Source organism: Gobio gobio (assembly GCF_949357685.1).
Source record: "Gobio gobio genome assembly, chromosome: 9".
Taxonomy (NCBI): Eukaryota; Metazoa; Chordata; class Actinopteri; order Cypriniformes; family Gobionidae; genus Gobio; species Gobio gobio.
In genome coordinates this window covers 51,397,558-51,410,087 of record NC_137115.1, presented here as the reverse complement: position 1 = coordinate 51,410,087, position 12,530 = coordinate 51,397,558, and the positions used below count along the sequence as shown (strand labels likewise).

Sequence of the window (12,530 nt, the reverse complement as noted above, 5' to 3'; positions counted from 1 at the left end):
GCTGCTGATTATAGGAGCAATCGTGTAGTGATTATTGTCACCATCAGACGGCGCTGTGAGATACGCTGACTCTACTTGGACGCGCGCGCGTCGCTACTACTTCATGAAGAACGTAACCGAGAGCAGAGCGGCATTATCATCAAATATCTAAAGAAACATCGTTATTGCTTTCAAGGTAGTAACGTACTATTAATGTTAAAGTAAAGTAAAACTGTTTGTATGTGTTTTATAACAGAGCCTCAACGGGGTGCGGGATTGTTTCCCCCCCAAAAGTTCCGCAGTCGCAAAGCAGTGATTACACACATCTGAACTATAAATATAAAAAAACCTAAACAATTACACTTGCAAAAAATACATGCGCAGAATACATACTTTCTGCCTAAAATAAGCCTAAAATGCAAAATAACAAGACCAATTAAGGATCGTAAGAATTATTTTCAAGCTAAAACGTAACAAAACATTTGAAGTAATTTATATAGTATAAACTTGTGAAAATATGAAATACAATTATAAAATCTTACAATATTTGTAAATAGTTTTATTTATCATATTTATGTAGTTTTATTTTTGTAATGTGTTTTTGTTAAGTCATGTTATAATATTGTTTTGAACTGCTTGTCATTTACAATGGTTTCTATATTAACTGTTTTAATTTTGTTTGTTTTTTTTGCGGGGTGCGTTGAATTAAATCCAGACCAAAAATCCTAATAATCAAACTAAATCATAATGATTATTAAAGCTACACTGTGTAACATTTTTAGTCTATTCTTAGCTAAAAACACTTAGTTCTTTCAAAAATATATGTGCTCATTAATGTATATTTACTTCTTTCAAGTAATAAAGTATTCTCGTAAGTTTATAATATGCCATTGAAAATACATAAGGTAATGGGATCTAACGGTGGTCGCCATGTTGCCCCTCCATCTTGAAAGTACATTAGCCAAAGAGGGACATTCCCGTAAATTCAAGCTTCACCTTTCGCGTTTTAACCGGTTTTAACACTCGATGGCACTGTACAAAATTCCCTGCCTCGCACATGTGCGCGTCAACTTGTTCAGACTTGTCTGGTGCATGCGCAGAGAGTTTTCATCTCAGCAGCGTCCAGTAACAGAGTTAGACAGAGTTTTCCTGGCTTGTTTATTCCTCAAAAGTCTGTTTTTCCTTGTGTGGTATTTCTGTGCGTTAATAACTCCGTAAGTAATAATAGTTACTTCAAGTAATAATAGTTACTTTTACCTCAGAAGTATTTTTGTGACAACATACAATAACGTAATGCTCACCTATTTGAATAATCATTCAGTTATTTTGTTATCAACAATGTTTATTCGTTTATAGAAAATATTTGCTTGTAATGTATGTTGATGGCAATATGTATCAGGTCTGATCGTCATATTAACAATTGTTATACAGAGCGCACGCACACACTTTTATAAACTGGACACCGCTTGTTAGCAGCAGCAGCGGCAGCTCCTTTTAATACAACTGCATTTAGCGCCTATATATGGTACAATAAGCTCTGGTTTACGGTTACATTATACAAATGTAACTTATAAGTATAGTTATACAGTTCTTAACTGTGTATCTTCTGTCATCTCATTATCATGTATATTTACCATCCTTATTTGTTCTCTCACAGAAACCACATTTATGTACATATCCACGCAAACCTGTTTATGCCTTGCAATTGGATGACTGAATAAACATTACTATCACCAAAGTTCACTCTGGATTAGCTGCAGTTCTTTCTAGCCGAATAATTAGGCCAGTTGAGTTCCAACCATCCCACTGCGCACAGAATATCCCACAGGCACAGTGTCGAATGTGGACGAGGTCGAACTGGAAGCCATGTTAATCTTGGACTAAATCGGCCACCGTAGGAGTTGAAACGAAATCGGAATTGAGAGGAACAGAAACTAAAATTCACTGTATGGTCATATACCTTTTCACCACTAGATGGGGGAAAATATCACACAGTGTAGCTTTAATGTTAATAATAATATAGAGAGCCCACAACAACAAAAACATTCAAAATTGTATTGTACCCGTTTCTTTAAATAAAATATAATAACAAATTAGATTTTTGTGGTATTTTGACCACTCAAATAGGAAATGTCCCCGGTTTCCATTTCAGAAATCTGTTCCCCTTAGAGTTACATAATCTGTTCCTGTTTTACTACAAGTTATAAATAAACAAACAAACAAAATGAATATTATGATTCACTTCTCACCCTTAGTTAGAAACGGCGGATGGCCACGAGCGTGAGGTCCAGCTGTGACGGCCGCATGCTGGAGGTCATCCACCACGCTGTTGGCTCCCAGAGCATCCCATGCTGCATTCCCAAGCTCCTAAAACACACAAACAGACATCTTGGATTCACAAACTGCAGATCTGTCTGTTCATTTCAGAGAAGACGACCACAAGGTATAGTTGATGAGACCATTATTTTGTTCTTCTTCCACCTCCTGTCCAACTGTTACAGTGATGAACGTGTCTTGGTCTCAAATCACAATATTAATACCTAGTAAAGCAATCCAGAGCTGATAAATTAATATTTTGCATTTGTTGGCTCTCGCTCTCCCATAATCTCAGTGGTAATATTTGCAATACAGGAAAAAAAGAATTAGCTGTCAGATGCCCTTTGTGCCAAACCTCTTCCTAAGAGAATAATAATTCTATTATGAAACTATTATCGCTGAAACCCATTCAGACACGCATATGAAAGCTGGGTATGATGATGCTGTGCCTTGAACCAAGCCTGTCTGTGTGTGTAGGCTGTAGCACAAATGCTGGTTGACTGCAGTAGCGACAGTGTATTTTTAGCTTCTCTGGAGGCAGAAAAATTGAAGAGGAGAGAGATTTGATTTTTTTGAGAGTAGCATAGCCCCTGTGTTTTTTGTTTTCCTGATATTAAGCAGAATTTAGAAGTGCATCTGGTTGAAAAACAACAGTGTATCTACATCAAAACGTGTTTAAGGATTAAACAGTACGGATTTTTCTTATCAGTTATTAGTAGAAAATAATGATAATCTATACAATAGACATAAAAAGTCATCTTTAAGGTTCCTGTATCATCCCGAAGGGGTTTATGTTGCGAATAATGATTGACTGACTGTTCATTATCCCACTTATTACATGATTACTTGGCAAATAAATAAATAAATGGACATTAAATATTGATATGAGTGAAATTAATTTATTATGCGAGATGAAAGAGAAGATGGAGTGATATGAGACCGTATAGGAGAATGGTTACCAGGGATGAAAGACTAATATAGGCCAACAGTTTAGCATCATTATGCAAAAATAATGATAGAAGAGTGCCACAGTTGGCTAATCAGAATCTGGTTTTCCAGAGAGCAGCAATGAAGGGAAAACTAATAATAGCCTTTCAAAGAATTGTCCAAATCAAAACAATGCACGAATGCAGTACATGTGCATTTGAGTGTAATTTCAGTTATCATTGATCTGTTATGTTCTTAGCTGCAACTATCAGGTAATGTGTGTTTAATCTGTTTATGCACACTTAAATGCGGCCCACCTTCTGTTGATAGATTTATCAAGTGTAGGGACTGTCTCAGAATGAAAGAGACTAAGTCTTCATCTCTCAGGCGTCTGTGTGGCACAAGGGCTATAGGCCCGTTTTACTGAAATAATGCTGTCCTCTGGAAATCACACAGGCAATCTGTGCAAGCACAGACCAGGCACACTGTGTGTATGTGCTGCTGAATGTTTAAATCAGGGTTTGGGCACTGAAGTGACTCAGGAAGGACAGGCGGACATGCCATTTGAGTACTGATCAGAGAACGTTGAGCAAAAGGCACTTTTTATGAATACTATGTTGTTCCTAATATAAGACGACCCTGATTACAAGGCAACCCCCCCCCCCCCTTTTTTTTTAAAAGAAAATACCAAATCTTGTATTTTATAAACGCATTTCTTTATAAAGAAATTTTTTATTTGATTGACATTTGTTTTGGAAAATAATTTATAAATTGCATATTTAAATTTTTGTATTGAAATTATGATAAAAACTGGTAAAACAATCAAATTTAAAAAGTAACACTTTTTGGCATACCATAAAAACAGACTGATCTCATGAAATGGCGTATGTATGACACGGCAATTCGCTATGCCATTTTGGCGGCTGTCAAGACGCATAATCGCTTTTTAGCGTGTTTATCAACGCCGTTTCATTCTATCCCCCTACACTGCCCCTACCCCTGAACCTACCCATCACACACACACACACACACACACACACACACACACACACACACACACACACACACACACACACACACACACACACACACACACACACACACACACACACACACACACACACACACACACACACACACACACACACTGCCCCTGCCCCTAAACCTACCCATCACAAGAAACATTCTGCATTTATACATTTTCAAAAAAACATAATTTAGTATGTTTATAAATTAATTTACATTCACGCAGAATCACACGGCGTACACATACACGCGGATAGCTCAAAATTCGTACAGATAACACGCCATTTGGCTTTAGAAAGTGTCGTGTATGTTTACGCAAAGTCATGATGTCATGTTGCATAAAAATAACCTGTAGCACCCCTGAATTATAGCCTATAACAATTGACTGTTCGCAAAGACCCGCCCCCTTTAGTTACTGTTGCTATGTCCGACAAGCCATGGCGCTCTCACACCACACACACGTTCTCACACAGAGAAAATACATCGAGGACACTGACAGCACGCCGACAGAGAGGACAGAGCAAGTTACTTTTTATATAAAACAGTCTCAATTTTGAAATTGTCATCTTTTAAAGAAATTTAAACAATAAATAGCGTTTTGTGGCTCTTTAATGTGTGGTGATCGCCTCAGTTAAAGCTGCTCGTGAACCGATTATCTCTTCCTTCTAGTTTATTGATAAGCATGAAATAAACATTAATGAACACTAAAATAAATGTTGTTTTAAACGCGGAAAGATGTCAGTACACACCGTTTTTCCAAGTTCAAGTCCACCGACGTTAATCTACTAACTCTCCTGACTGCTTTGTCGGACAAAACAGCAGATTCGGCGATGTGATTTGTCAGATCGCCTGTCAATCAAACTTGCGGTGAAGGGTGAATTAGGCTATCCATCTTGCTGAATCCGAAATTGCCCCCTATACCCTCAAATAGGGCACTATTTGAGGGGACAGCCATTTGTAGGGGTGTCTGAAACCATAGTGGACGTTATTGAGTGCACTCATTCAATCCCACATTGCACCGCGATAACAAGTGTACAGCCGTTGTACACTTAACAGCTGTCCGAATTCACACACTCGTTTTCATTCACTCCTTTAAGTGAACTATATTAGTGAGAAGTCACTGAGGCACCAACGGACATTTTTCGGGAACTTTGGGAGGAGATTGGAGCTTTAACTTTAATTTCTACATTTTCATAACTGATCATAACTGTCAGTGTCCTGTCTGTGTGGTTGCATCTCATGTCAGCTAATCGAGGGACACTCTGACACACACACACACACACACACACACACACACACACACACACACACACACACACACACACACACACACACACACACACACACACACACACACACACACACACACACTCGATGCACAGACAGACTAGCGTCATTCTCCTGCTCACATCGAGTTCTCTTTTGCTCTTGAACAAACAATAACAACAACAACAGAGAATTGAGTATTCTCATATGAGGAGTCTTAAATTAGTTAAATAACGTCTTAAATGAACTTAAAGAGTTGTGAGGAAATGAGATGCGCGTCAGATCCATGTCATGTTCGGCAGGCTGTTCTTAAAGTAAATGTCTGTCATTAATGTTCATCAAAGAACAACGGGAACAGAGAAAATTGTAGCTTTGATGATTAATCTATATTTAATTTATTATTTATGCAGTTAAGAAAGGTGTTTGATAACTATTACATTTCTGTATATGTCTAACAGGGAAGGTCACAGGTAAAAATAACATTTATTATAATGGGTTTATGTAAAGATTGTTTTAAGTTCACTTAAATTTTAATTTTTAAAGCCTAATAAATGTTGAAATTGGCAGCTTTCAGTTAAACTGTAATGTAACGTCATTAATGTTTCATAGAGACATTAGTATCAGTGATACTGGCCTTCATTCATAAAAAGATGCCATTACAACAAATATTTAAAATATACTACTGTCTTCAAATTGTTTCTACATTAATTTGGAGATTAACTGAAATGATTACAATGTCAAAATATCAAAAATTAAAAATATAAAAAAATTGCGATTAATTACAGAATTTTTTTTGATTAATTAGTTAATTTTTTTATCGATTCCCAGCACTAGTAGAAATTAAATCTGGGTACATCTTAATGTTGAAAAAAAACGTACGGGGGGCGTTTGGTCCCGTCAGCGACAGTCACGCGGCTCTCAGACGGTAAGCGTTGCATTGCGTCTTTTTGCACTCGATATCTTCTAACATTACACTCTGACACACCGTATTTCTTCACACTCGTTTCGTATTTGGCGCCACCCATTGTTGCGGGTGTATTATTGACATGTAAAAGTCTAGACCCTGAATATAAGACAAACCCGTTTTTTCAGAAAAAAACATTGCGTTATATTCAGACCAATATGATAGGTAAAATAGTTTCTTTTTTTTAAAATTTGTGAAGTGGATGCTTAAAAGGATAGTCCTCAAATAAAAAATTTAAATAACCACCTTCAAAAATGACATTTCTTTCATCATCTGCTCACCTTTATAACATATTTTAGTAATACAGTGGTGGAGGGATGACGTCAACCCGGATACCTAATTTGCCACTGGTTCCCTTGAGATTTTCCTATGGATTTTTATAATAGGGTTTTTCATTTTATGAGTGAAATAAGGTCTGTGCTATAAAGATCATCAATTATTCAATTATATCATTTCATCTATAAAGCAGTTCTGCAAAAAATGACGTCATGGTCCAGCTCAGTTCAGTTCTCATACAACAGCTTCAGTACAGTCAGATCAATAATATTCTTGAATATTGAATATTATTTAAAATAAACTCAACAGCTTGAAAATTGCCGTTTATCTGCAATATAGGTGTGTGTGTGTAATTTACTCCAAGTATCATCAAGTTATGTTTACCACAGGCCTTATTTTACTCTTTAAATCTCGAGGGAACCTGTCTGTTGTCATCCCTGCATCATTTATCTTTTTTTTGTCCATACAATGGAAGGTGAATGTGTGAACTGGTAACTAAATTAATAACCAAAACTTCTTGGTTCGACAGCATTCTTCAAAAATATCTTCTTTTGTGTTTTCACAGGAGAAAGAAAGTCGTGCAGGTTTGGAACAACATCAGGGTGAGTGAATGATGACAACATGTTCATTTTTGTGTGTACTATCCCTTTAACCTTCAGAAAATGTTGATTGTCAACATCAGGAGGTCAAACTACTATACTTTACATGATGTAGAAAGAGGAAAGATCCACAGTGTTTCATTTTTTTCCCCGACAGTTTTGCTGTTAATAAATGAAAATAATTTTACTATTTTAATTCTACAATTAATTAAATATCAGTTCGATATATTATAGTACACCAAAAATGTTTAATTGTAGAGTTGGACCAACAAAAATCACCATTTTAAGATGGGAGGAGGGATACTAATTTAAAAATAGCTTGATTTTATGTTAGGTAATAGTTTAAAAATATATATTATTTGTGCCTACAAAATGATTTACTTGTGGAAAAAAGCACAGGGCGAGAATGCGAAATAACGTGGTCGGAATCCCAAACATCAGAATCAATCCCTGTGTGCCTTGACAGCGTAATGCGTGGCCCGCTCTTAACCAGCAGTGAACAGAACACCTGCAGGCCGATAACTACCGTCCCGTTGTGATGAGCTCCTGCCAAAATGGCTGTGGTCTCTCAGAGGTGCTAGAGTCACTCACCTCACCTCACCTCCCACTAAGTTTGTATTGCAGAAAAGCGTGCGCAGTGTCCGTCACTTACAAGAGGATTTGGAGTTCCATGGCCCAGGGATTTTTAATCTCAGTAATGAAAGATGGAGTTGATAAAGCATCTTTTCTTGAACGCTGATATTTCTGAACGAGCTAATTGGAATGCGCTCCCAGACCTGAGAGCACGGAATACAGCCGAACATATTAAAGCCCCGTCCGGCTCATTTTCTCTCCCTGCTTATATATTCCCTCATTTCCTGACCGCTGCCCCCTGCTTTGTACGTGTCGCAGTAATGACTTGGAGCGCTGCTGAGAACGGTGGCCTGACGGGTCATTATTGATATTCACAAAGCCCATTTACCTGATGATCTCAGCAAAGATGAACAGTGAAAAGTGCAAGCTTGACAACAGCAGAAACTGTCCTCCAAATGAACATGTGAATCTTTCTATCTATCTATCTGTCCATCCGTCCGTTGTTCTCTTGTTCTCTCTGTCTGTTGTTCTATCTATCTATCTATCTATCTATCTATCTATCTATCTATCTATCTATCTATCTATCTATCTATCTATCTATCTATCTATCTATCTATCTATCTATCTATCTATCTATCTATCTATCTATCTGTCTGTCTGTCTGTCTGTCTGTCTGTCTGTCTGTCTGTCTGTCTGTCTGTCTGTCTGTCTGTCTGTCTGTCTGTCTGTCTGTCTGTCTGTCTGTCTGTCTGTCTGTCTGTCTGTCTGTCTGTCTGTCTATCTATCTGTCTATCTGTCTATCTGTCTGTCCTTCCGCCGTTCTCTCTGCCGTTCTCTCTGTCTGTTGATCCATCTATCTATCGTTCTATCTATTGTTCTATCTGTCCATCTATCTGTGATTCTTTCTGTCTGTTGTTCTATCCTTCTGCCTGTCGTTCTATCTGTCTGTAGTTCTATCTGGCTGTCTGTCTATATCTATCCGTCCGTCATTCTATCATTCTATCTGTTGTTCTATCTGTCTGTCATTCTGTCTGTCTGTCGTTCTATCTGCCTGTCTGTCTATATCCGTACGTCTGTCGTTTTATCATTCTATCTGTCCATCTATCTGTGATTCTTTCTGTCTGTTGTTCTATCTGTCTATCTGTCTGTCATTGTATTGTTCTGTCTGTTTGTTGTTCTATCGCTCTGTCTGTCGTTTTATCTGTCTGTCGTTCTATCTGTCTGTCTATAGCCGTACGTCTGTTGTTCTATCGTTCTATCTGTCCGTCTGTGTGATTTCTATCTGCATGTTGTTCTATTGTTCTGTCTGTCGTTCTATCTGTCTGTCTGTTTATATCTGTCCATCCATCGTTCTAGCTGTCTGTCGTTCTGTCTGTCTGTCGTTTATATCTGTCTGTCTGTTTATATCTGTCCGTCCGTCATTCTATCGTTCTATATGTCCGTCTATCTGTCGTTCTATCGTTCTATCTGTCTGTCGTTCTGTCTGTCTCTATCCGTACGTATGTTGTTCTATCATTTTATCTGTCCATCTATCTGTGATTCTTTCTGTCTGTTGTTCTATCTGTCTATCTGTCTGTCATTGTATTGTTCTGTCTGTCTGTTGTTCTATCGTTCTGTCTGTCTGTTGTTCTATCATTCTGTCTGTCTGTTGTTCTATCGTTCTGTCTGTCTGTCATTTTGTCTGTCTGACGTTCTATCTGTCTGACGTTCTATCTGTCTGTCGTTCTATCTGTCTGTCTATATCCGTACGTCTGTCGTTCTATCGTTCCATCTGTCCATCTATCTGTGATTCTATCTGCATGTTGTTCTATTGTTCTGTCTGTCTGTCTATATCTGTCCGTCCGTCGTTCTATCATTCTCTCCGGTGGTCTATATGTCCTTCTATCATTCTATCTGTCTGCTGTTCTATCTATCTATCTATCTATCTATCTATCTATCTATCTATCTATCTATCTATCTATCTATCTATCTATCTATCTATCTATCTATCTATCTATCTATCTATCTATCTATCTATCTATCTATCTATCTATCTATCTATCTATCTATCTATCTATCTATCTATCTGTCATTCTATCTCTGTCGTTCTATCGTTCTATCTATCTGTCATTCTGTCTGTCTATCTGTCTGTCATTGTATCATTCTGTCTGTTTGTCATTTTGTCTGTCTGTTGTTCTATCTTTCATTCTATCGTTCTATCTGTCTGTCATTATGTCTGTCTGTCGTTCTATCTTTCTATCTTTCATTTTATTGTTCTGTCTGTCTGTCATTCTGTCTGTCTGTCATCCTATCGTTCTATCTGTCTATCTATCCGTCCGTCCATCGTAATCACGTTCTATCATTCTGTCTGTCTGTCTGCCTGTCGTTCTATCAGTCATTGTATCATTCTGTCTGTCATTTTGTGTGTCTGTTGTCTTATCTTTCATTCTATCGTTCTGTCTGTCTGTCATTCTGTCTGTCGTTCTATTGTTCTATCTGTCTGTTGTTCTATCTATCTATCTCTGTTGTTCTATCTGTCTTGTCATTCTGTCTGTTGTTCTATCTGTCTATCTCTATCGTTCTATCTGTCTGTTGTTCTATCTGTCTAGCTCTGTAGTTCTATCGCTCTATCTGTCTGTCATTCTTTCGTTCTGCCATTCTATCGTTCTGTCTGTCTACTAAATCAGATCTGTCTAATCAGACATTATCATTTGAGAGGGTTGAGCGTCTCTGTTTTTCCGTGTCTACAAATGGTTGAAGTTCTTGAACATTTAATCATAAGTCTTAGACATAACGAACAGCTCCGTCATGACCCATAGTCAGCACTGTGTACACAGATTTAGATCTCTGCATTTGTATGCATCGGCTCTATACTGTGCTACGCTCAGTGTTGTTAAATAACCTAATCAGTCAGAAGGAGATGGAGGGAATGCTATTCCCACTTTGATTTAGAGGGGAGTATTTTTCCAGTAAGGGTAAGTGAAGTAGGTCTAAGCCATTTGCACAGAGATAGATGTGATTGATGGTGAGAGTCCTGTCTTCAGCGTACTAGCTCAGCACTGACGAGAGATTCAAAGGCTAGCCTCAGGCTGGCCATGTCACATTGAGAACCTGCACCAAGACCTGTCCTCCTTCCACTATTCCATTTATTTTCAGTTTGCAGATTGTAATCTGAAGGGCCAGCCACAAAATTCAGGCTGAGGCCAGAGATAGCAGCAACTGGAATTGGTACCCAGGCCGATATGGATTAGTTACGATAGCTCTCGTTTTGATCTGAGATGTTTATGAAGACCACATTAATCAACCTTTTGCTTATTAACATCCAGGATTCAATACAAATTAAGCTCAATCAACACCATAAAAAATAGTCAAAGTTACAACGAGGCACTTGTTGTGCAATGGATGTAAATGCGGCCAATTTTAAAACATAAATGTGAAGCTTATACTTTTATAATTAAAGGTGCACTAGTGGTGAGGTTGTGAATTGCAACCGCTCACCACTTAGGTCCTGTCCCAAATGGCACACTTCATGTGCACTTTCGGTCTTGTGGACTTACAATGGGCAAAGATGTCGTCGTCTGAGACAGCAGAGAGTGACTAGCGCTCTGTAGTTTGTCCGTTTAGGGCTACTGTAGAAACATGACGGCGCAAAATGGGGATTTCAATGTGTATGGAGATAAAAATGGCTCGTTCTAAGGTAATAAAAACATAACGGTTCATTATGTATGGTCTTTATACACCACTGAAAACATAGTTATGTATATTATATTGCATTTCTGTCAATAGATCCTCATAAATACTACACACTGCACCTTTAAGTCTTCTGTTAAAACGTTTGTATACAAGTTTTAGGGTTTAGAGCATTACGTTATCATGGCAACAAAGTGGAAAAAGTTAGTAAGTGATTCTTCCACACTACAATCATGTTAACATGCACAGTATTTACATTTTGCAGCTATATTATTGAAAGTTTGAGTATTTTAATGTTTACCACATTCATTTCCATTGTAAACGGAAGAAATGGAGGGACTTGTAGTCAACATTATACCACAAGTGCAGTCGACTGAGCCTAACTCGTACTAAACCCGGAATATTCCCAAATACGAGCCTTGGAAAAATGTTTCTGACAGAACAAGAAACCCAATTACAACATAGCTTAAAAAAGAATCGCATAGAGACCATATAGCTGGTTGTCTTTCTTGTCTCTGCTAATTAGACTTCTTTAAAGTAAATCTGCTAGCTTTTCACATGAGACTTCTGGAAAACTTTTGTGGTCCAAAATGCGGATCAAAGCCAAACGCACAACTTGTCATGTGTTGTAAATGTTTTATTGAATTGCAAAAATCTTTGCTCCATTTTCAGTGGCTTTGATAAAGCATAGTCAATTAGAAGTGACCGTCATTGAGAATAATGGTGTGGTTGAAATACAGATTATTGAACATAAAGCATGAGAGAGAAAGCAACTCCGTTTACCATTGATTTATCAAGTGAAAGAAATACAGTAATATCCCATTAGAAAACCTTTTCATTATAATAGACACTGGCCCTGACACCGGATGCTGTAAATAGACACAATATTAATGCACAATATACTGTATGTTAACCTTTAAAGAAGGTGGGCTGTG

The 12,530-nt window shown here is 37.7% G+C and overlaps 1 protein-coding gene across 2 annotated transcripts in view; it reads right to left on the bottom strand.

The window, feature by feature from the left end:
• Positions 1–12,530, bottom strand: part of b3gat1a (beta-1,3-glucuronyltransferase 1 (glucuronosyltransferase P) a) — a 143,522-nt gene that overhangs the window by 40,464 nt on the left and 90,528 nt on the right. For both annotated transcript variants that reach the window (XM_079825043.1, XM_079825044.1), the window contains exon 3: positions 2,229–2,346. The gene's annotated coding sequence lies outside the window, so the exon portion shown is untranslated. The remainder of the gene's footprint in view (positions 1–2,228; positions 2,347–12,530) is intronic.